At 55.1% G+C, this 24887-nt stretch overlaps 1 protein-coding gene across 2 annotated transcripts in view; it reads left to right on the top strand.

The window, feature by feature from the left end:
* The first annotated feature begins 8791 nt into the window (after nucleotides 1–8791).
* Nucleotides 8792–24887, top strand: part of SOX13 (SRY-box transcription factor 13) — a 45079-nt gene continuing 28983 nt past the window's right edge. The window contains exon 1 of one of the 2 annotated variants that reach the window (XM_035010253.1): nucleotides 8792–8936. The gene's annotated coding sequence lies outside the window, so the exon portion shown is untranslated. Of the gene's footprint in view, nucleotides 9422–24887 lie in introns of both variants that reach the window. The other variant, XM_035010252.1, reaches the window with a different exon arrangement.

Here is a 24887-nt window from a genome sequence, read left to right as displayed (position 1 = left end):
GAAGATAAGATGAGATAAAAGCAAATAGTATGAAATAGCTAGAACAAAGACGAAACAGAGATTAAAAATGACAGAGATAAGTAAAATCATTAAAACCAGAAAAATAAAAGACAAAAGAGATTAAAACAATAAAATGTGTTAAACCAATACCAGAAGAAATAAAAAATTTAGAAGACTAGGCTATGGGGGAAGAGAGAATAGATCAATTTTGTTTCAAATTACAATAACACAGCAGGGCTAGTACAAAAGCCTGCCCGCCTTGGGCAGACACATTCTCGGAGTCCCGGCAGCTCCAAGCTTGTGCAGACCTCCCAACCTCTAAGCATCCCTATTCATTTGCTAGAGCTGCTCTTTAAAAGCTCCGTGGATGCGGGGCTTAAACAGCAGAAACGTAGCTTCTCACAGGTCTGGAGGCTAGAGGTCCAAGAAGGGAGGCTTCTTCTGAGGGCTCTGAGGGAAGGATCTGTTTCAGGTCTCTCTCCTTGGCTTGCAGACGGCCATCTTCTCTCCCTGTGTGTCTTCGCTTCCTCTTTTCCCCCTGTGTCTGTATAAAAATGTCATCTTCTTAGAAGTACACCAATCATGTTGGATTATGGCCCACCCTAAAGACTTCATTTTAACGAAATTACCTCTTAAAGGCCCTGTCTCCAAGTACACCTTCTGAGGTACTGGGGGTTAGGACATATGAATTTGGAGACACGGTTCAGCCCAAAACAGCATCCCTTCGAGGAGTCTCTGGCAGGATACCCTCCAGGCAGAGAGATGAAGGCAGAGAGCAGGACCTTTGACCTCTTGCCTGGTTTAGGGCCTCTGACAGAACTGATTTTTTTCTCGATTTTAGTTTCCTTTTCTTTCCATCTTTCTCTCTTTCAAGATTTTATTTATTTATATATAGAGAGAGAGAGATTGAGAGAACAAGTGGGGGGGGGGAGGCAGAGGGAGACTCAGACTCCCTGCAGGGCAGGGAGCCCCACAGGGGACGCCATCCCAGGACCCTAGGATCATTACCTGAGCTGAAGGCAAAGGGTTAACCGACTGAGCCACCCAGGTGCTCTTGATTTTAGTTTCTGATTAATATTCTTCATTTCACTCAGGCCCACAGGGCAATAAGGCTGAGTCCTAGAAAGATAAGGTTCTGAAGTCCCTAACCCATATTCTCTCATGATGTTAGGGTCGCTGGGAGCAAGACATGTCCTGGCAGACAGACTCCTACGGCTAATGCAGAGACCCATGTGGGAGGTGGGGCTGGGGCTCCTGGCCTCTTATGCCAAGAAACTTCCGCTCTGGCTAGAAGCACTTGTGAAATGGCAGGTGCCTTCCAATTCCCCCCAAACCAACAGCACACACTCTAGCAGGGGTTTCAAGTTTGTATTTCATTGTCTTCTGCCTTTTCCAAACAGGGAAGCCTGGGAGAGTTGGACCAGAACACTTGGGAATGAGTTTTCTGTACTTGGTTTCTCCCTTGTTCAGAGGTGGAGTTCAGAACTGTGTAGAGAGAAGCCTGGAAAATCCCTCTCTCCTTATCCCGGAGAAGAGGAAACACAGACCCATAGAGGAGGCAAGGCAAAGATCACCTAGTTCAATAGCCTCGTTAACAGTTGAGGAAATAGGGGCGCCTGGGTGGCTCAGTTGGTTAAGCGGCTGCCTTCGGCTCAGGTCATGATCTCAGGGTCCTGGGATCGAGCCCCACGTCGGGCTCCCTGCTCAGTGGAGAGTCTGTTTCTCCCTTTCCCTCTGCCTGCCTCTCTGCCTACTTGTGTACTCTCTCTCTCTGTCAAATAAATAAATAAAATCTTTAAAAAAAAAAAAAAAAGTTGAGGAAACAGAAATCCAGGAAGGAGAGATTTGCCCACAAGTGTTCTCTCTCTTGTGCACGCACACGCACACGCCTACTGGCATGCACACTGAGCAGGTAGACAGAGCCCAGCCCCCAGACTGCTTCTGTCCAGGTTGGCATCACGGGCTTTCACCCTGCACGGTTGCATAGGGCGCTGTGCTCAGAAGAGCCCTCTGCTTGACTTAATGCTCTGCGGCCGCCATCTTGAATTCTTAATAACTTTGCAACAAGGGGGTGCTGCAGTGGGCCCTGCAAGCTGCAGAGGCCAGTCCTACCCCCTGACTCTGATCAGGAAGGAAACACCAGCCACTCAAGCTCCTTTTGACCACAAGCTGTCCAGAGCAGAGGCTTGCTTACAGTTCTTGGCACAAGATAAGCCCTTCAGAAAAGAAGAAGGAAGGGGAGGATGCCTTTGCTTCAGGCCCCAAGGCACTCTCTCAAGCCTTAATTCCCCAGTGAGTTCTTAGCTAGGGTGTGAACCTCACAGTCACCCACCTAGAATCTCCAGCCTGGAGACTGGGCCTGTCCCAGTCCTGTGTTCTCCAAGATCCCCCGTCTCTCTGGCAGAAACCCAAGGGGGCGGGACAGGGGAGGGATGAAAGGAAAGTGAAAGTATCAGCCTCTCTGGATGGCCTCTTCTCCTCCTCCTCCTCCTCACCCCCCCCCGCCCGTTGCCGTGGAGACCAGAACAAAGCCTCTCTTTCCCCTCTTTTCTGGATTGTTAATTGTCTTTACTCCATGGTGCCTTTGTTAATTGTTGCCAGTCCCTCCCAGGATGAGGATCTAGGTCTCCTCAAGACAGGAAAGAGGGTTAAAAAAAGTTAGGTGGTGGGGGTGGGGCACTAGAAACCAGGTGGAGGTCGGGGGAGGGGAATGAGGAGGCCACCTCAGGATTTCCTAAATTCCTGGGGCTGCTGGGAAGGGAACAACCCTCTTCACTTCTTTCCTTCCCTCCCTCCCTCCATCAGCTGCCGGTTCAGGTGGGGCCCAAGGCCCCCCTCTGTGGGAAGGACCGGGAGAGAAGAAAGGAGGAGAGAAGAAAACCCCCATTGTGCAGGGCCGTACTGTGTGGGTGCCCTCAGAGGGAGGTTACTCTGCCTTTGCACCCATTCCAAATTGATCAGTAAGACAAGGGGCCTGATTTTTGCCCCCAGGGTTTAGGACTACTAATGGTTAAATTTGCAGGGAGAGAATATTTGCTAGGTCTGGAGGTGAGACGTGATACTCCAGTCCTCTTCCCCAAGCTGAGTTCCCCATGGTAGCTAGACATGGGAAGAATGGACTGGAGAAGTTTTGGAAGAGAGTGTGTGTGTGTGTGTGTGTGTGTGTGTGTAGAAAGGACTCACGTCACTGGCATTAGGGAAGCCCACGTCCTCAGTGAGGTCCCTGTGTGTGTGCATGCAAGTATGTTGGGGGTGGGGGTATGGGTTGAGTCCTCTGTCCTTGGGAGACGGTCCTCCAGTTGGGGGACAGGTGACCAACTGTCACATAAGAAGCAGAGAGCTGTTTCTTTTTATTTATTTATTTTTTTAAAGTAGGTTCCACGTCCAGCATGGAGCCCAAGGTGGGGCTTTAACTCACCACCCTGAGATCAAGACCTGAGCTGAGATCAAGAGTCAGACACCCAATCGACTGAGCCACCCAGGTGCCCCGAGCTGTTTCTAGTTCTAGGGCCTAGGCTAGAATCTGGGCTGTGGAATAATATTCCAGTACTTGTTTATATGGTTTCGATTCTAAGGACCATAAAACCCCATAAGAAGCAAGACAGGATGGTATAGCAGAAAAAGCAGGGACTTGAGGGCCAGAAAACCTGGGTTCAAATATCAGCCCTCACCCCTTCACCATGCAGTCTTGGAAACTTTTCTTCCCACCTTGGAGTGTGATTTTCCTCCTCTGTAAAATGGAACAGTCCCCATCTTCACAGAACTGTTAATAGATTAAAAGAGGTCATGTGTGTTAAGAGTCAGCCATGGGCAAGATACCTCTCCTGTCTGTTCACAAAGAGAGGAGATGGAGGAGATGGTTCTGGAAGGCTGATTGCTTCCAGATCTTATAGGTTCAGATCCTGATAGGCAAATGAAACATTCTGTGAACCAACCTGTTATCTTCTTGATTCACTTCCATACCCAAGTGGGACTCTTGGGAGAAACTCAAGTAGAACTGAGTAGAGGCCCACCAAGCTCAGCCTGATGGGAGTGCCTGACTCTGAAAGGTGGTTCCTGTGGTATCCGCCACGGTGCAAGGCCATCTGAGCTCAGCATTTCTGACTGGCGAGTCTGGCTGTAGGTATCTAGAAAAGCACTTGCTCAGTCATAGGATGAAGAGTTGGTGCCCAGATAAACTCCACTAGGCTGGGCCTACCCTGACCTGATCCAACCAACAAGCACCTCCTCTATGCTTCACAGAGAAAATGGCCCTTCGCTAGGTCCCGAGGCCTAGGGAAAAGCAGGAAAGACCTGAGGCAAAGCAGGACAAGGATTTCTCGATGCTCTTTCCTTCTCCCAGCTCCTCAGCTTACTTTCTGAAGCTTTCTCCCTCTCACCTGCTCCTGTAACACTGAAGAAAGTGATTCACACCATTCTGTGAATTTAATCCTTTTACTGCTTCTTCTTCTTCCTTTTTTTTTTTTGACAGAGAGAGACACAGCGAGAGAGGGAACACAAGCAGGGGGAGTGGGAGAGAGAGAAGCAGCCTTCCCGCGGAGCAGGGAGCCCGATGCGGGGCTCGATCCCTGGACCTGGGATCATGACCTGAGCCGAAGGCAGATGCTTAACGACTGAGCCACCCAGGTGCCCCCCTTTTACTACTTCTCCCACTTGCCCCTTTGTCTCTAACCTTGGAGTTTAAAGGGAGAGTGGGGAACCCCAGCACCCCTGGGCACCGCAGCCCCCACTGGGGTCTCAGGAAACGGCAGCCACATGAAGTGTGTTGGGGATCACCTCACTGAAGCCAAAGTCTTTCCTTCAGCAAAGCATATTTTTTGAGCATCTACAAGGGGTTCTGGAAATTAAATGGAAAATAGAGCCCACAGTCTAAAGGGAAAACAGGAAAAAAACCCAAACAAACAAGAAAACAGATAAAGTAAGTACCAGTTGTGGTGAGTGCTATGAAGCAGGAGAATAAGGTGTGGAGGATGATCTTGGGGGTGGGGTGGGGGAGTTGGGGAAGGGAAGATAAAGAAAGGAACATTTATGTCCAGACCAGAGGATGAAGGGGAGCCTGCTCTGGGAAGAACAGGGTTTGGGGAAGTGCTTTCCAGGTAAAGAGGTATTTCTAGGGCTTGAAGGCAGATCTTTCAATATGGAGATCCGATTGGGATTGGGCAGTTTGTAAAATAACATTTCAGGATTGGAGGATACAGCGAGGGGAGGGTCTTGAAAAATAAACAATTGTTTGATAAGCTAGTGGCTTGCCAGGTTAAGCAAACTATTGTCCTGAGAAGGGGGCTGTTTGAGCAGTCTATTGTTCAGATAAATTGATTTTCAGGAAGTTCCTGGAGCAAATAATGAAATTATTTACTAGTTTACGGGCTTATCTTCCTGGGCAAGAAATTTCTGGAACAAATATTAAAGTCATGGCGATGTAAGCAGCCTTAGTGAAATGATGTGACTGCAGGTGGTCTCGGTTCTCTGAAGCAGTGAGGCTGTCGTGGTCTAGCTGACAGATGATGATGACCTGGGCCAGGGTGGCCACAGCAAGGACAGAGGAGAGGAGGACTGGGATGTATTTGTGGAGATAGATCAATAGCACTCGCTACTTTGGGTGGATGGAAAGGAAGAATCGAGGATGACTCCTAGGTTTTAGGCTCGAACCTCCCAGTGGTACCATTTCCTGAGATGGGAAAGGCAGTACAGGGTGTCCGGAGACTTGGGGGTGGTGGTTAAAGCTCCATCCTGGAACATGTGAAATTTAGGATGTCTGTGAGATCCTTGGGTAGAAACATCAAGTGTGTGGTCGGATACATGAGTCTGAGGTGCACCAAGCAGCCTTGGAGAGTTACAGAAAAAATTGGAAGAATCATCAGCACATAGTTGGTATTTATTTATTTATTTGAGAGAGACGGGGGTGGGAGGGGCAGAAGGAGAGAGAGTCTTAAGCAGACTTGCCTCAGAGCCAGACACGGGGCTCAGTCTCACGACCCTGAGATCACGACCTGAGCTGAAATCAAGAGTTGGATAATTAATCGACTGTGCCACCCAGGTGTCCCAATAGTTGGTATTTAAAACTATGAAGACAGGGGCGGCTGGGTGGCTCAGTCTGTTAAGCGTCTGCCCTCAGCTCAGGTCATGATCTCTGGGTCCTGGGATGGAGCTTGGCATCAGGCTTCTGCTCAGCAGGGAGTCTGCTTCATTCTCTCTCTCTCCCCCTCTGCCCCTCCCCACCGCTCGTTCTCTCTCTCTCTCTTTCTCAGATAAATAAATAAAATCTTAAAAAAAAATAAAGCTATGGAAATACAACATTTCATTTACGGTGAGAAGTGAGAGAGAAGAAAATGGGGTGAAGGGAGCCCCTGGGAAACACCCACCTGGAGAAAAGGTGGAGGAAGAAATATAAATAAGGGAAGCTAAAAAAGGACAACCAGTGAGGTCAGAAGAAACTCAGGGTGGTGCAGAGTCATGAAGTGAGCATTTCGAGGAGGGAGTGGTCCACTAGGTTAAATAGTGCCATTTTGATGGGTGTTCCCAGGAAATGGCGTGGTAGTAGAGACAGACCTAGAATCTTCAAACAACTTCCTTCCATCACTTACTGGCCATGACCCTGAGGTTCACATTCTTCTTGCCTCTAAAATGGGGATAATGATACCAACCTCACAGAACTGGGATAAGGTACAAATGGATATTGTATTTGAAAATAGACTCGTATATGTATATTGTCTTACTGTGTGTAAGACATAGTAGGCAGATACTTAAAAATCTTTCAGGGGCACCTGGCTGGCTCAGTCAGAAGAGCGTGTGACTCTTGATCTCGGGGTCATCAGTTGGGTGTAGAGATTACTAAAAACAAAAACAGAACAAAAAAATGTTTCAGTGTAGTGGCAGTGATTGGGAAGGGTGTTCGCCAATGAAGTGCAATACAGTGGATGGGGGCCGTTGGAAAGAGGAGAGCCCATGTCCCATCTCTCTGTTCTTCCTCTCTCACTCTGTTGTGGCTGAAGACAGCTACAGGGAGGGACCCATAAAGAAGGTGCCCACTGAAGCTGATCAGGGGCCAGAGAAAAACAACCAGCTACACAGAAAACACAGGCATGCTGGCCAGGAGGAGGAAAGGCTTGGTGGCACGTAGGTAACTCTTTCATGGTTTCTGAAATGGCTTCATTCAGTCATCCAAAAGCCATTTGCTTCAGAGTTAATATTGACTTGTCCCACCTCCAACCCCCTGCTCCCTTCTTTCCATCCTCCCTGTACCTAGCTTACCCCAGGCCTTTGTCATTTCTACCCCGGTGACTACCACTGTCCGGTCACGGGCCTCCCTGCCTCCAGCTAGACTGATCTCATCAGAGGCCCTCCTTAGAATCCCTCAGGGACTCCCCATTCTCTTCAATCAACTCATGGATCAACAAGTATTTATCAAAGGCCTGCTCTTTGCCAAGCCCTCACTAGGCACGAGGGATGTAACAGTGAGCCAGAGAGACATCCCTGCTCTTGGGGAGCTTGCAGTCCAGTGGGGGAGCATACAAATATCTACAACCCTGGGCAGGGAGGGGCGTGTGGGGGTAGGGGTGGGGGAGGGCTTCTGGAGCCCACCCAGTAGATGGGGCACCTGACCCAGATTGGACTGTCAAGACATGCTTCTGGGGCACCTGGGTGGCTCAGTCGTTAAGCGTCTGCCTTCGGCTCAGGTCATGATCCCCGGGTCCTGGGATCGAGCCCCGCATCGGGCTCCCTGCTCAGCGGGGAGCCTGCTTGTCCCTCCCCCACTCCCCCTGCTTGTGTTCCCTCTCTCGCTGTGTCTCTCTGTCAAATAAATAAATAAAATCTTAAAAAAAAAAAAAAAGACATGCTTCTGGAAGAATTGATATCTGGGCTGAGAACTAAAAGATGAATAAAACGGGTTGGGTAAGAAAGGCCGTGGGGAGTGATGAAATCCAAGGCCTCCAGAAGGTCCTAGGAGCCTGGCTGGCCATCACCTGCTGAGAAGACAGGCCACCTACACTGTTGGCACCTTATTAGCGTTTCACCATTGCCCCTCCTTTCACCTGCTCTACTTCCTGAGACCCAGTTCAGATAACACCTCCCCCAAGAAGACTCTGATTCCTGTCCTCACGCCAGAGTGCCCTTGGTGGTCCCCCCCCCCCCCCCCCCCCCCCCCCCCCGCGCTGGTCTGACCTTGGCACTCTCCCACTTCCCCAGAATGACACGTTCACTCATCTGTCTCCGTCACAAAAGGGGACTCTAGAAAGGGCAGGGCACCCTCTCATTCATCCTGGTGTCCCCAGCACCCTGTTGGGCCAGGCATATTGTAGGCATTTAATAAATACCCCGAATTAAAGGAATCCGTCCCTTTCTCTAGAACCAGCTCAGGAAAACACCGAACACCAGACACTCGAGAGAGTGCTAAATGCCAGGCTTGGAGAGAGTGGTCTGAGGCATTGGGAAGCAGTCTGGCTGCAGGTGGGTTGAGGCTCCTCAGCGAGGTTCTGAAATAGGGTCTGAAACATTAAATCTGGGCTGTCTGGAGGGTTAGGAGGCCGGGAGTTGGGTGGACAACTTCTTGGGTCTTGCTCTAAGGAGCGAAGCCTCTCGGTAGCGACCCTCATACCTGGGCAGTGGGAGTGGGCAGAATCCACCTCTTTCTTCTATCCTCACCCGCCCCCGCCGCTCTCCCTTTCCCAACCGAGGTTTCCAGCTGTGGATGCCTGGATGGACCTGGCTGCAGGGAGGAGGAGGGAACTCTCTGTCCCTCCCTCCTTCTCCATCTCCCCACCCTTCCTCCTTCCTCCTCCCCCTGCCCGCTCTCTGTCTCCCTCCCTCTTTCTCCTCTGAGGCGGTGGAGTCGCCTCGCAGCAGCGAGCTGCGAGCGCCCTGCTCCCAGTCCCGGCTTGAACTGAACTGTGCAAGTGGCGGGTCCTGGAACCCCGGCCCAGGAGCGGCGAGCCCAGGTCTGAGCCCGGGGCGCAGCGGCCAGCCGCCGAGGCCCCGGTTCGGGACCGAGCCGAGGCGCGGAGCGGGAGAGCCGGAGAGCCGGGCGGGCGGGCCGGCGCAGCGTCCGGGCGAGTCAGGGAGCAGGACCGCGGAAGGCAGGGAGACGGCCGCAAGCAGAGGGCAGAGGGCAGAGTGCAGAGAGCGGCCTGGCTCGGCGGAGGGCGCCGCCCGGCCGGAACCGAGCTCTCCGCCCGGGACGGCGGCCCGCGCTGGGGCGCGGACCCAGGGTGGCCACGAGTCCGGAGCGACTCCGCGGCCCCCGGCGGGGGGCGTGCCTCCTCCCAGCCCAGCCGCCCCAGCCCTGCGCGCCGGTCAGCCGCGTCGCCGGGGCATGTGAGCGGGAAGCCCGGGCTGCCAGCCGCGAGGACCCGTTCGGAGGAGGAGCCGGAGCCGGAGCAGGAGCGCCGAGCCCCGAGCCCCGAGCCCGGCGCCCGGCTGAGTAGTAAGTGCGCCCCCTCGGCTCCCGCAGCACGCCGCTGCGCCCCCTCCCCGGCCCTGCGAAGTTTGACACTCGCGCCCCCGCGTTTCTGGGCACACGCCGGCTTTCATCTCCGCGACTTTTCATCCTTTGCAAAGTTTTAGGAGAAGGAACGGACCCCCACCTACCCCCCCCCCCCCCCCCCCCCCCCCCAAGGCCGGCCCGTGGCGGCTCCTCGCGGGCTGACCCGGGTCCTTGTGCAGAGGGGTGGCAGCCCGGTAAGGCCGTGGGGGTGGGGGGCGCTGTGTGTGTCTGTGTGCGCACCACGCTAGCCGGCCTTGGGGTGCTCCCACCCCGCCCCGCCCCCGCCCTCGCCGACCGGCCGGGGCACGAGGGCTTTCTCATCAGTCTGTCTAGGCGCCCAGTTCAAGGATTTCCCAAAGGGAAGCTGGGGCGACCTGTGCGCGCCCCGCGTGGGGGCTCGGGTGCCGGCGCCCAGACGCAGATCGACCCCCTCCCGGGTTGGTGTGGTGCGGGGGGGCCGGCCACGCAGTCCTTCCCACCCTGCCAGGTTCGCACCCCAGCGGACCCGCCGGGCGCTGCATCCTGTTTGTTTTCTGCTCCGGCTGCTCCTGTTTCACCCCCTCCCACCTCCCACCTCCCACCCTAGCCTCCTCCTTACCACCCCCCACCTCGCGCCTTTGCAGTCGGAGGTGAATCTCTGCATCCCGATTTCACTGCAAAGCAAATCTTGCCTGGGGGTAGGGAGGCGGGGAGGTGGGGAGGTGGGGAGGGGGCCGGTCGCTCTGTTCCCAGCGGCTCGCCATTGTTTTCCCACCCCGCGCGTTCCGTACGTAAACACACACACACACACACACACACACACGTGTGCGCGCCGGCTGCTGTGACACGCGCGCGCGCGCGCACACACACACACACACGTGTGTGTGCGCGCGCGTCGGCTGCTGCGAGTCCCCAGACGCGCAGGGATCGCTCGTGGGATTTTCCCAGCTGCCCGCCCGGCCTTCCAGGCTGCAGGGGCTCCATTACTTATCTGGGGCTGGGGAAGGCGACAGCCGTGGGGGCTGCCGGAGAGTCCCGGGCGGGGCCCCGAGCCGGGCCTGGGCGGGAAGTGAATTTTGAACTTCAGCCCTGGACCTTTCCGGGAGGACCCCGAGCGCACGAGCGGCGGCTCCCGCCCTGGAGGGCCGACGGCAGCTGCGAGGACTCCAGCGGCGCTCTTGGCAGCCGCCTCCGTGACGGGGGCTCGGAGGAAGCCGAGGAGTTTTCCTGGGAAGTTCGCTGTGACTCTGTGGGAATTTCCGGGCAGGGCGCCTCGGCGCTGGCTCTGGCGAAGGGGTCTGGCCAAAGCCAGAGGAGATGCTGCTGCTTTGGGCGGAGTTTCGAGATCCGCGTTTCCACCGTGCTCCCTTAGGAAGTGGTGCTCCACAGGCTGGGGTTCAGCACATTTTGGTTCTAATTCCCCTCCTATGGGCAGCGTCAGCTCGGGCGAGTCCCTTAGCTTTTCCAGATTTTTCCCTTACGCAGAATGGGCAGAATTATGCGCACATCTTTGAAACTGGCATGGAATGATCAGTTAAGGGATAATGGTTTGGAAGACGTGAACTCCAGAAGGATAGGGACCCCCCGCCCCCCGGTGGGACCACTGAAAGCCACGTACGTATAGCTTAGTGGTTAAGAGCCAGGGCTCCGAAGTTAGATCCTAGATCCTGCCACTGGCGACATGATCTTGAGCAATTCAGCCTTATTGCTCTGTGCCTCAGTTTGCTCATCTGCAGCTCACAGAACTGTGCCTGGCACATAGTAAGTGCTGGAGAAATGTTAGCTGTTACTGCCATTATTAACTGACCTTGAAGAGAGCCCAGAAGGGTACTTTGGGATTGTGCTCCTTTAATCAGTTATAACAATTGTCCACTTCTGGGAAGGAAGAAACCTCACACTTCTTCCCACCCTTTCCTGATTTTGGCTCCTCAGGTTCTCCCTAGTCCTTGTCTAGTTCCATCTTGTGAAGTCTTTCATTAGCCACCCCCCCATGCTGCCCCCCATTATTTTACAGTTTTTTGAAAGGCACTTTATTCCCTCCTTTCCCTCATTCTTAAAAATCAATCTTGGCCCACCTGCCAGTCTTCTCTCAGTGGAAATCAGGCCCCAGGAAGGAAGCTGTCTCCACTAGGGTGTCCCTTGAGTATCCTGGCTTGGGCTGCTGGCTCGGGATTGGATGCGCATTTGTGTCTCTGGGGCTGGGTGAATTTCTGGAGAGAGGAGCCCAGGTGTCTGTGGCCCTTGCGGGGGGGAGGGTGGGGGAGGGGGCGTCAAGTGGGAAGGGCTGAGGCTGTTCCTGGGGGAGCTCTGCTCCCTGGGCAGCATCTGTGTTACCTGCTTCTGAGGCACACTCGGGAACCCAGAATAGCCCAGCTGCCTGGGTAGACCGGAAGCAAAGTTTCACCTTCAACTTTCCACTTGCAGTTAAGAGTATTTTCTAGGAAATCGGGTTTGTCACAAGCTCCTTGTCTGATTCCGGACTCTGCAAATGCACAGTGCCAGTAAGGGGTGAGCTGGGAGACAGGAGGGAAGAGCAGGTGGATACTGCCTTGGACAATGGGCTCCGCTTTCCTTTCTCTGATTCTCTAGCCCCCACCCCGGGCATGGGGAAGGGCAGCCAGGAGGTTGGTGCTTGGTGCTTGGAAATCCTGCTGGGGGGCTGTTTTCAGGGATGAGAACCACCATCGCAGTCCCACTCCCCCCATTCATGCCTTAAACAAAAATATGTTGGAACGCTTATTATGTGTCAGGCCCTGTGCTAGGCAATGTGGCTTGAGGGGTGAACAAGACAGGTAGTCTGCCTGCCCTCGAAAGAAGTAACCAAGACAACATTAGACTCCATGTGATGTGGCAGAAATACAGCATGGTGATGTGACACAGAATGTGCACATGGAGGCAGGCAGGGGTGGTGGGAGACTGGAGGCCAGTTGAAGCCTCCCCCCCCCCCCGGGGGGGGGGGGGATGAGAAGGAGCCCGCTGCACAAAGACGAAGAAAGGATTCCAGGCGAAGAAAGGATTCCAGGCGGAGGGAATGAAAAATCCCTGAGGCCAGATCGGGGTTTGTGCAGAGCAGTGTGGCTGGAGGAAATCAGAGGGGGGAGGACCAGAGCCTGGTCACACAGGGCCTGGTAGGACTGGTTAGGAGCTTGGATTTTATGGCCAGTGTGATGGGAAGCCATTGGAGAGTTTTAAGGAGGGGAGTGACATGATCTGATGGATGATTTTAAAAGATGATTTAGTATATAAGAAACAGGTAATCAGAGTCGCCCCAGGGGAGGGAAACGGTGGCTGAGGGATGGGCTGTGATGGAGGAAAGATGGTGTTTTCACTCTGGACCCTTTTGTCCTGCCCGAATGAAGTGCCTTGTGCATCTCTGAACTATGCCAAAGAAATCAAACCCCAAAAAGTGTAGGTAAAGAAAGAGTAGCTTCTAATTTGGAAAACATATTAATAAAAAGGGTAAAACCCTATATGAAGCTCTATGGTATATACTAATTTTGTACAGATAATCGTACGTATGTGCATGCCCACCCTGCACGCATACGTGAAGAGAAGACTAAGGCTGCCTGGAAGTGTTTACAGAGCTAATTCCAGATGCTGGACAACGGGTGATTTTTATTTCCTTCTTCTGTTGATTCTTCAGTCTTCTACAATGGTCATGAATGACTTTAATAAGTGGGAAAAAATGTGAAAAAGAGAGGTCACTTTGGTGGCTAATAGAGGGTAGTTTGAAGGGGGAGCAAGAATGGAAGAGGCTAGCCAGGAGGCCCATTGGATTCAGAATGGAGGTAGGGTGGGCCGACGGGAGATTGTTCTGGAAATGGAGCCAGCGGTTCTCACTAACCACTCTTTGCTCTTGTCAGAGAGGGCATTCTATCCCCACCTCAGATTTTGTGATCAGCAGTGTTGGGGGTCAGTACTGGTGAAGGGCGATTTCCAATGCTGCCTTGGCTTTGAAATCTTGGGTCCAGGACCACATCTTGGGGTCCAGCTTCATCCATACCCCCTCTTTCCTTAGTGGGGAGGGCCCCAGCCTGAACATGTTGCTACTCTGATAATTAGCAGATTCGGGACAACATGTTGTATCCGGTAAGAGCTGGGAGAGATGTTCACCACTTAACAGTTCTGAGCCTCTGTTTTTCCATCTGTGAAATGGGACAATAACAGCAACAGTACTTAACCTCTTACAACTCGGGAGGCTCACATCCGATTAAGTCTGAAGTGGTGCCCCATGAATGGTGTGGGTCTGGGTGTGCTCGTTGCCAGACAAGTGTTGGCTTGAGAGGCCCGCTCCTGCAGAGGATCTACGTTCCTGCCCTTGAGGAGCTGACACTTTTCACGGGTTTACTCCTCTCTGGGGCTGCTTTGAGATTGGCCTTATCGGATAGCTCCCAGTAGGTCACCAGGAAGCCTCTGGAAAAAGTGGAACTCAAATGCCGCTGGGCCTGCGTGCCCCTCCCCCAGCCACAGTCAGAGGTGAAGGGGAGCCTTTGAAAAGGACTCTGCTGGGAAAGCCCAGCCAGGCCCACAGCAAATCGTGCTTTGAATGGGAATTATTTTTGTGCTCAGTGTTTGCTTAAGAGGGCTCGCTCCTGTCCAAACTCGCTGCAGTCCTCACCCTTTGCTAGTCTCCTTTCTGGAACCTGGCTATGTTAGCCGGGAAGGCTGTCACAGTGTCCGTCACCAGGCAGGGATCCAGGACCCATGGAAGATGGCTTTCACCGCTCCTGTCATCTCCTTGTCTCCCTGCTCCCAAGGAGGAGGGCACGCCCTGGATGGGGTCTTTGCTTGGCTCACCTCCATTTTGGTTGCCTCTTCCTTGGGGTCCTCCTTCCAGCTCCTTGGGAAGCTTTGCTTAGGAAGTCTGTTGCAGGCCGGCTCAGCAGGGCCGACTTCAACCTCTGCTTGCTTCTCTGGTCAAGTGGGACTCTGTTCCTTTACAAAATTCAAATATTCTCTGAGCAGCAGTGACATGCTGGCTTCCTCCTAAGAACGGGTGGAGCGGGATAGGGTGTCCAGTTGGGCCTGCCAGAGACCCCCGAGGCCATTCCTGCTCAAGCCTCATGGTGGTGAAGGCTCCTGGGACTCCCCTAGGAAAAGGTTTTCGTCTGCCCTGCGTGGCCCACAGCATAGAACCTGGCAGTTACCACCTGCTACTCCAGGAGCCCTTGCTGTATTTAGGAAGATCCTCTGCTCCTGTGACCTGCCTCATTTGGGAGGAGCCAGGGGCCCTGTGGCCCTGGCCTTGCCCAGCCCTGTCCCCCCACTGGGTGCTGTCAGGAAGGAGCTGGATGGACCCAGACATGGGACAATGACAGTGGTCAGACCTCCAAGAGGCCGAGAGGTGAGGAGGAAGTGCCGGGGGTTTCCCCACCTCCTCCCAAGGTCATCGGCAGGCAAATCCAAGGCCTGGGTGTGGCCTAGGATGTGTGCTCTGTGTGTGTGCACGTGTGTGCGTGCGCGCACGCACGTGTGTGTGTGTGGGGGGGGGGGCTGGCATCTCAGCACCCAGCACACACAGGGATGAGCTGGGGGAGCAAGCAGCCGGGGTTGAGATGTGTGTCTGGAGGTTGAGGTGTCCTGGAGTGTGTTTTGAGGGGAGAGGTGTGTTTGGGGTGGTAGAGGAAGAAGTGGGAACAATAGCTCCAGCTTCCCCCTTTTTTCCTAAATAGCATCCTCTACCCAGGCCCTTTCGGTCACTCTGAGAAGCCTGAGGCACGCCATCAAACCTGAATTCAGTTCCCTAGACACACACGTATCAGACTCGCCCCACCACAGTACCTTAGCATCCAAATGGCCTTGGCCTGAAGCCCCATAAGTATCCCTGGGCATTGTGGCCAGGTTGGGAGTGGGGAGAGGTTTAGTGTTATCCCCACATTGTCCCCTGTATCTTCTGGGAACATATCCAAGGGAGGGTTTCGGTGTTTTGGTTTGAGGAGAGGAGAATGGGAAGGGGCCACGGACTGGACCGGAATCCTTAGGCTCCCTTCCCCCCCTGGTGGTTTAGGTCTGATCCCTGCCAGGCCTGGAGCTCCCTGGGGGATCCGCCCCAGAGGAGGCCAGACTGTTCTCCTCCCCTCGGCCTTACCTCCCCCAGTCCCCGCCCCCTGCTTGACTCAGAATGGAATGTGCAGCCTGTGGAACTGGATGGGGTGAGAACTAGTTCCCAGAGGGCCTTGGTCCAGGCCTTCTCCCTTCCCCCCACAAAGGGTGTGGGGCACTTCGGGGCCGGGTCCTGCTTCTTGGCACTCTAGACCTGTCCCGCTGCCCATTCAGGGGGTCCAGGTCCTGCCATTTGAAGGAGCAGCTGTGGGGGGGCGGGATTTCCTTGGAAGTCCAAGATGGGGGGGGGCATTTAGAGGCCAGTGGGTAGCAGGCCAGACAGACCCACCCCCACCCTAGACCGACACCCTTTGTTGACTTCTTTTTTAAAAAATTATGGCTCATATTTTATTCTGTGTTTCTGTAGTTCCCCCAAAGTAGTATCACAATGTGCATTACTTTTGTAAGCAGAACGGAAAGGATTTAAAATATATCTAGAACAGATACGCAGAGCAACAGAAAAGTCAGTGTTTCTCTGGCAGACAGAGAGGAGTGGGGACCCATGCTAGAATATTCTGCAGAAAGAGGGGTCCCTGGCAGGAGGGGTAGTAGTGGGAGTATGAGAAGAATCCTGTAAGGCTGGACTGGTGCCCTTTCAGGCTGACAGTGGAGTGGGCTTGTGCGCCCTGGCCCATGCCCTCCTGTTCGCCCTGGCACCTGGCAGGAGGCAGCAAAGGAAGTAAATCCTGCCTTGAGCTGCCCTCACCCTGACGCCAAAGAGTTAACTCTTGCCTGGCCACACAGGCTATACAAGGCAGGCCCTCCGAGGCAGGCCCTGTGCACTCCTCAGAATGGAGGGAGAGGAGTTTTCTGCCTGTGGGGTGTGAAGCTCTTGAAGGAGCTGAAGTCATTCCTTTATCCCTGTGAGGCTTTGGTTCCAGGCCTGTCCCTGGAGGGGTGGGTCCGGTGGGAAAGGAAGGGCAAGGAGGGGCGAATCAAAGGTTAATGAGGAGGGGCTGGAAGGAGGCCTGGGTGCAGGTAGAGCAGGCTGTCAGAGGCAGGTGGGGTGAGGGGAGTGGAGAATAAATAGGGAGGTATTGAAAGCAGAGGGAGTGGCCCCTCCAGCCCCTGCCATTCTTCTGGATGGCCCGGCTCCCCTTTCCCTGGCTGGTTGGCAAGGGCCTGCTGTGCTTACGTGCGTGCATGTGTGTGTACATGCGTGCGTGCGTGTGTGTGGGCGTGCGCTTCTGCATGAGCAGCCAGGCTGGCGGTGCTGTATTCTAGAGAACTTGGTCAGCCCCTCTGGCCTCTGGGAGACCAGGCAGTGCCTCTGAGAGCCCCAGGGATACTGGGGACATGAGACCAACATCAAGAAGGAAAGGAGAGAGTGTACTGGAAGGCCCAGGGGAGCCAGAGGGAGGCCCTCCTCTCTCTCCTCCATGACCTCCAATTCTCCAGAGCCTCAGGTGCCGACAGGACTGGGCTTTCAGTTCCATTCTACCTGGGGAGGGGCAGGGCTGTGGGTAGTGACCCTCCTTCCCTCCTGTAGCTCTGTCATCGGGAGCATGGATCTGCAGTCATACCCTCTCACCAGGAGTGGTTGATGTTGGGGAGTCTAGCCAGGGTGAGGGGCTGGAGAAAGCCAAGTGTGTAGGGAAAGACTGGTGGAGTCATGGGGTCCCCTAGCTGAGGCTGGTGGGGCAGGGAGAGGGAGGCCTCTCCTCTTACTTGGGGTGATGGGCTCAGCCTTCACTCAACAGGTCTCCTAGCCAGGACACAGGTCAAAGAACAGAGGAAGGGGATCTGTGTCACCTCGTGCCTGGAGTAGAGTTGGGTAGCAGGAGAACTTTCTCTTTGGTCTGTGAGGAAGTCAAGGGATGAACTTGATTGCCATCTAAGTTGTGATAAGTATACAAGTCTGGATGAATGGGGCTCTTAGTGTTGTGCAGTGCACGGTCTGCACACTGTACATGGTGACCCTGTTGGAACTGGCTCAGAACACAGGGACCTATGGTTTCTGTAATGTAAGTTCCCTTCTCTCTACCAGCTCTGTCTGGCCTGAGAGCCATTCTCCTCAACATGACATCCCAAATTTGGAAATGATTGGGCTATTTGTTACCCCTTTCTGGGCATCGATTGACTTGGAGTTTGGGGAAACAGAATTGAGGGGAGGGCTTGTCTGTGAGCGTGGGTGTGTGGTTGGCAGTTTAGTGAGGGTCTGTGGAGCTGGACTGCTACCACCCGAGTCCTGTTGGGACAGTTGGCCACGGGCAGGAGTGAGGGACCTCCTGATGGATTTAGGAGCTCCGGAAAGGAAGGGGCAGGACAGACTGCCGGGTGTGGGGGATGCATATGGGGAGGAGGCAAGGGAGTTCCTGCCCGGCCTGACAGCAGCCTCTCCTTGCTGGCCTCTGACCCACAGGGTCTTCCTTGCACCCTTGCCCTCCTCTCTGCCCCTTTCATGCTCAAAACTCACCCATCCCTGTCCTTCAAGATCCTGTTCTTTGATCTCTGAGATCACTGGCAAAGCGGATCTACCAATCTAAGTTCATGTGCTTGGTGGGTCATTCCCGAAGCCTTTTAACCAGCCACAGGGCCTTCTTCATCCAGGAGGTGACTGTCAGAGTGGGAGCTTGGGGTGGAGGTCGAGTGGGTGTTCAGGCCTGAGGGAGCCTGCTCCATTCCAGCGGCCACGCAGCCCCTCAGCGGATCCCCGTCCCTGCTACGCTGGGGCTGAGACCAGCACAGCCCCTGACACGGCAGTGAGGAAGGTGAAGGGAAGGAAGTAAGTCATCAGTTCGACGCTGATGGAAGTGGAGGTGGGGAGGTTCAGGGTGTAGTGCTTTGGGAGGACTGAGGAGGGCACCGCAACCAGAGTTGGGCAGTCAGGGAGGGCTCCCTGTAAGAGGAAACCTAAAGACCTGGAGGGTGAGGAGGAGATGGCTCCGCAAGACCCAAGTCAAAGAGAAGAGAAGATTGTAAGGACAGATCCCTTACAATGCAGGTGGGGTGAGGGGAGTGGAGAATAAATAGGGAGGTATTGGTATAAGGTATAAGCCTCAGGACTTTGGAGGCAGGGGGAGCAGTAGGCGCTTGAAGACAGGGTAGCTAGGGGCTCCTGGCACCCAGAGGCCTCGCCCGGCTCTGAGTTGTGTTTGCCAGCCTGGAGGTGCACGGACACGCGGCGGGGGGTGGGGGGCGGTGCGGGGGCTGCCTGGGGTGTGGTGCCGCAGGTCATGCGGGACTCGGGCACACTGTGCTGTGTGGCCCAACGACCCCGGGGTTGGAGGCCCAAGCGGCCCCGGGGTTGGAGGCCCAAGCCTCTCTCAGGCAGCTGGGGCCGGGAGGGGCGCAGGGTTGCAAGGACCAACTGCAAATTAGCCGGGCTGGTGTCAAATGCCTTTGCTGCTTCTCCCCTCCTCTCCCGTTCCTCCCTGCCCTCCCGAAAATCAACAACTGTGTCAACAGCAGGGCTTGTGCTTGGCCCGTGGCCCGCGGGGCTGCCAGGCCCGGGCAGGTGCTAGCAGGGGCTGCCGGAGCCCCATGCTGGGAGCGGGCCGGGCCTGGCTGCCAGGCCTGTAGGATAAACAAGGCCGCACACAGGCTGGCCAGGAGGGAGAACAGGTGTCTCAGGAGCTCTGCAGACACAAAGGGCCTCTTGTCTCCTCCTCTGTAGCCCGGGGAACAGCCCCCCACCCCCCCACTTGGCTCTCAGGCCCAGCCAGAGACCAGTGGCCAGGTCAGCCAGGGGGTGCTGGCATGGAGGGAAGGGCAGGTGCTGACCTCCAGACACCCCCCCCCCCCCCCCCCCCCCCCCCACCACAACTTGGTGCTTGTTTTTCTGCTTGAGGCAGAGGTAAAACCAGTCCATAGGAGGCTCTAGCCCCGTAGGCAGGAGACCTGCCTCTGAACAGATCCCCTGGCCAGGAGGCCTCTGTGGGTCTCAGTTTCCCACTGGAAAGACAGCAAGACGCCGCACCCCTGCTGGGGCACCCAAGGAAGAAATGGATGGGAAATTGGAAAAGCACCTGGAAGTGTTTGGAAGAAAGAAGCGCTGAATGTCAGGAGTGATGGAAGGTGGGACCAGAAGTAGGAAGACCTGGACCAAAGAATTTCGTGGGGGGGTGCCTGGGTGGCTCAGTTGGTTGGGCGTCCGACTCTTGATTTCGGCTCAGCTCATGATTTCAGGGTTGTAGGATCGAGCCCCACGCCCAGCGAGGAGCCTGGTTGGGATTCTGTCTCTTCCCTCTGCCCCTCCCTTCCCACTCTGCATGCTCCAGCTCTCTCTCAGTCTCTCTTAAAAAAAAGAATTCCAGATGGGATTTGGGGCTGGAGGTGGGTGGGGTGAGACAACACCCTCCTCCCTCCATACCTTTCTAGGAAACAAACCTTTACTGAGCACCCACCATGTGGCAGGCACTGCACTGGGGACGGGGAGGCAAGGAAGAGTAATACAGGACCAGCATGGGCAGGCAGGCCCTGGAGCCAGACTGCCTATGTGGTCTAGTGACTTAAGCCTGTCTGAGGCTCAGTTTCCTGATCTGTAACGTGGGGGTGATAAGAGTCGCTGCCTCACGGGGCTGTGTGATTGTCAGGTGTGTGAAGAGATGCCTGGTGTGCTATCTGTGGTCTTGCGAGGGCTGATTAGAGAAGGCTGTTCATTGTCCCTGTTCTGGGCCTCAAATCTAGCCAGAGCCCGAGGAATACACAGGTAAACAAAGAATTGGAGTCCAGTCAAGTACCAGGGATCAGGGATGTCCAAAGACTCTGGCATTCCCTGGAGGAGCAATCAACTCTTCTAGGATTATCAGGGAGTGATTTTTAGAGAAAGGGCAATATCGGGTAGGGCTTTGAGGGAAGTATAGGAGTTTTCTGGTCAAGAATGTAGGAAGGGCCTTCTAGCCAGAGAGCCCAGTGGTGTGAAAGTGCACGTTTGTGCCTGCATTACAGGTGTGTGAGGATGGCAGCTGGGGGGGTGGCCTGGGCCAGGCAGAGAAGGGCCTGCATGGCAGGCGAAGGAGTGCAGCCTCATCCCTAGCTTGCTGCAGGGTCAGGTGCCAATTCTGGCCATCACTTTGTTTCCTTCTTCCTCCTCCTCCCCACACCAATACATCATGAATAACTTCAGTCTCGCTCTAGAACATTCTTCAATTTAAAAGCAGGATAGTTCAGTGAAAATACCATGGAGTTGTACAGTCAGAAAGTTCTAGAATTGAAGCTTTTGGATTTTGAGTCTCGATATTGGGCTGTTTGTCTAATTTCTTGGAGCTGCATTTTTCTTATCTGTAAAATGGGGTAATGGTGTCTCCCCTGTGGCAACCTATTGAGAGGATTCTAGAAAAAGGTGTGTCACGTGCTGATGCCCAGCAATTGCACGGTGAAGGGAACTGTTAGGATGATTCTCTGTCTTGTCCAGGTCATAAGCCTTGCTGGACTTCGGTTTCTGTATCTGTCATGTGGAAATAGCAGTCTGTCATCTTCCTTCCATGATTGTCAAGTTGGACACGGGCCAGGCTGCCCCTTTCCTGGGCAGATCAGTCAGGCCGGGAGGCCCAGGACCCATGGTAGCCTTCCCGGGGCCCCATCCAAGCCTGCCGGGCCGAAGGGGGGACCCGGCCATACAGGGGCTGTGGCTCCCTGTGGATCAGGCAGTGGGGTCCCTGTCCTGCCTTTCCGACGGGGACAAGCCCTCCAGGGGCCTGCTCACCTCTTCCTCTGCTTTGCTGGTGTTTGAGGTTTGAGGGTCTTCGCGCAGCTGGGGCCAAGGCCCTCCCTGGTACAGCCCTTGTGCCCTCAGGCCTGTCACTTCATCTCTTGGAAACGCAACTTCTCCCATCTGCAGCTTGGGAAGGACTGTGTTGACCCCTCCTGGGGGAACGCGAGGAAGAGTCAGATGAGGACAGTGACGGCCACTCGGGTAATGTTTGTTGCAGTTTCAGAATCCAGATGTGGAGTCAGATGCTTGGTCACAGCCCAGCATCTGCGCTCTGCGTCTCTTTGCCGGTGGCTCACCTTCGGGTGCCTGAGAAGCCTTGTGAATTGGGGAGGGCAGAGAGTATCTGACCCCCCATTTTGTGGATGAGGAATTTGAGCTTTAGGGACGGGGACTCATCCAAGTGGTAGGGCGTCCCAGTCCCACGCTGGCTGTGGGTCTGCAGGGACGAGGCTGGCCCGTGTGGCGTGTCTGAGCCCGTGCAGACTCAAGTGGAAACCCACTCTGGGATCTTGCTGCAGAGCCCCCTGGCCTCCTGCCACTGGTTTTGAGGAATGGGTGATGGGAAGGGCTGGGGCATCGATGAATGTCTGGAGCCCATGGGGTCTCCTGACAGTCACAGGGAGCCCGTCCCGAGACCAGATCTGGAAGGATGTCCAGCTTGGCAGAGGCTACCATTCTCCACCTCTCCTCCCTCACCTGCTACCTGGGGCTGTGCCCAGTGAGGGCATTGCCCACCCCCCCATTGTCTCTCCTCCTCATCCTCTGCACTCGTGTTACTCAGGTGAGGAGCGGCTGGGAGAGAAGGTGGTAGAGAGGGAAGTGCTGGGAGACAGGATTGGGGGCAAAGGTCTGGGATGCCCTGGCGAGGTGGCCCGGTAGCCTGGAGACTGCCTGAGTCAGAGCAGAGGGTGGGGGGGGGCAGAAAGAGCAGCAAACATGTGGGTCTATCCAAGGACCATGTACATATTTACGTGCAATTTGCATATAACCTCTACCCTGAACAGAATTTTATAATCTCTCCCTGGGAACATTCAGATTTGTCTTTTATTATTGTTCTTTCCAAAGATGGCAGCTTCTGGCTTTTGCTCTTGTCTTTGCCTCCCCACTCCTGTCCCATTTACCCCCAGACGGCTTTCCACAGGGCAGGTGATTGGGAACAGAGTCAGCCTCCATAGTCTGGCTATGGGTCCTCCCTGGGGTGAGTCCAGAGGGCTGCACCAGCCTCAACACCACTGCTCTTTAGCGCCACCCAGACCCCTACTGCTCCCCAGCGGCCACCCCTCAGCTGTGAGTGGGTTTTGGGGCACCTTCCTGCCTGCTGCACAGTGCTTGGCACTTAACAGGTGCTCAGCTAATCTGAGGATAAAGTGAGGTTAGAGACAAGAGGGGACGTTGGGAAACGAAGACATTCACAGAACAGGCTCCTTTAGGCCTGGCTTTTGTGCCCGTGAAGGGCGAGGCTGGTGGGGTGACTGATACCCTGGGGGTCCCGGGGAGGGGGGAATTGGTTTCCCACTCGGTGGCCAAAGGAGGCATTTCTTTCCTCTTCGTGGCCTTGCAGGAAAGTGTTGAGGGTGAGGGGAGCAGAAAGGAAGGGCCAGGCCTTCTATTATTTTGTTTTTCAGATTGAGAATCTGTTATTAGCAATTTATGACACCCAGGTCTCCAGCCAAGCACATTCTGTTCTCCACGGTTGGGGGAAGACTCTTAAGGGCCACGTCGCGAGGCCAGACAGGAAAGAGGAGCAGGTCAACAATTTATGGTTGACTGTGTGGCGTCCTGGCCTGTGCTAGGGGATAGCTTTAGCATGGGGCCAACTTGAGCCCAGGCCTGCGTGGGGAGAAGCCCTTCCAGACGGCATGGCGTCCCCGCGGGAGCCCAAATGGCTCTTGTAAGCCGGGCGAATGGGCCCGCCTCCCACTCGCATGCTCGCTGGGCCTTGGGCTCCAGATTTCTCTCTGTGAAGTGGGGTCATGGCTGGGACGCTCGGAACAGAGCCACCGCCGAGTTTCTCAAGAGAGGAGGTCTGAGAGGACCCCGGAAGGCGGGGAGCGGGCACGATGACCTGTGGAAAGTGGTGCACAAGCAAAACAACCCAGCCTTTCTGCGGAAGTGCTGAGCTGATGGAATTGAGCCTGGTGGCCACGAGATCGAGCCGCAGATAGAGCTCTGTGGGTGCCCGGGCTTTGTGCTGTGGGGGGGTCCCGGAAGCCGATGCGGAGGGCAGGGCTGCACCTGTGGCGCCTTCTCCCCCAGGCTGGCCTCCAGCCCCCCGGGGCTCATCACTGGGCCCCAGTCCTGGAAGCAAGTCCCCTTGCTCCGCGCGTGCACGTAAGCTGGTCCCGTTCTTCCGCTGACTTCCCCTCATTCTCCCCCCAGCTGTGGCCTCTGATGAGAACGGAGCCGCAGTATCCATGCTTCAGAGGGTCAGCGTCTTCCGGGGGGTCCCTGGTGCCGAAGGGCAGGGGCGGACGGGGGTGCCCCCTCCTCTGGCCTCTGCCTCACGGCTGGGAGGGGTCCAGGCTGCTTTGGGGAGAGCGAACCACTCGAGCGAGTTCCTTGCCTCCCAGCCAGGTGCTTGCTTGGTGCCACTGGATGGTTGTTGAAGGGCAGATTTGCTGGAAGGAGAGAAGCTTCTGTGGGACTCTGGAAAGAGCCAGGGCCGAGATTGTGTGCGCTGGGCAGTGAGAGAATGGGCCTGGTTTCCAGCTGTGAGGTTTGGGCGATTATCTTATTATCTTCCTCACACAGCTGACGGCCAGGCCGCTCATTCCCGAGACGGGTGACTTGTCCTCTGTTCTCTGACTTGATCTCCTCCTCCCCAGCTAGCTCCAGGCTCTTTCCAGGGTTCCCGAAAGGATGAGCTACAAGATTGGATTTTGCGCAGGGAAGTTCAGTAAGTGTGTCTGGAGCACATACTCTGGGCCCAGCACCCGACACGGGGGTTCATTGGCACCCCTGTGTCCTGCTAGGGCGACTCTTCACCGGGCACCTCTGTGCCAGGGGCTGTAAGGAGCGACGGTGGCTGAGCTACCCGCCCTGAGCCTTACGGCGTGGCAAAGGGGGCACATCAGCTTAGATCGCAGTTAGGCAAAGACCGCCAAGGCCAGAGCCGGTCAGGGAGCTAGGACTTGGTTGACAATGAGGAACCAGAGAATGGGTTTCAGAGAACTTTCAGAATGGCTAGCTCATTCATTCAGACTGAAACTTCTCTCTCATTGTTCTATGAAACATTCCAACAGAACCCTGTTCTTTTGCTTTCCATTCAAAGACATTTTTGCTTCCTCAAATCATGCTGAACCATCTGGTGATCGAGACAACTTTGCATCTCCCTGCCAGGGCTAGTGGGCTCCCAGGGTGTGGGGCTGAGGCTGGCGGCCCTGGGGGAGCGAGGGGGGAGGGGTATTGCTTTTCTTGGTCTGCCCAGACCCATGCTGCTGCCCTCGGCTTCGGTCCTGCCAGGTCCCAAGTCAATAAGTGCGGCCAACGTTCCTGGGAAAGCCAGCATGTGCCATTTCTTGACAAATGGGCAAATTGACATTGTTCAGGATTGAAAATTATCTTTTTTAAAGATTGTATTTATTTGGGAGAGAGAGAGGAGTACAAGCAGGGGGAGGGGGAGAAGCAGGCTCCCCGCTGAGCAGGGAACCCAACTTGGGGCTGGGATCA

Source organism: Mirounga leonina, unplaced genomic scaffold (assembly GCF_011800145.1).
Source record: "Mirounga leonina isolate KUSES-001 unplaced genomic scaffold, KU_Mleo_1.0 Mir_154, whole genome shotgun sequence".
Taxonomy (NCBI): Eukaryota; Metazoa; Chordata; class Mammalia; order Carnivora; family Phocidae; genus Mirounga; species Mirounga leonina.
This window is presented reverse-complemented; position numbering and strand designations above follow the sequence as displayed.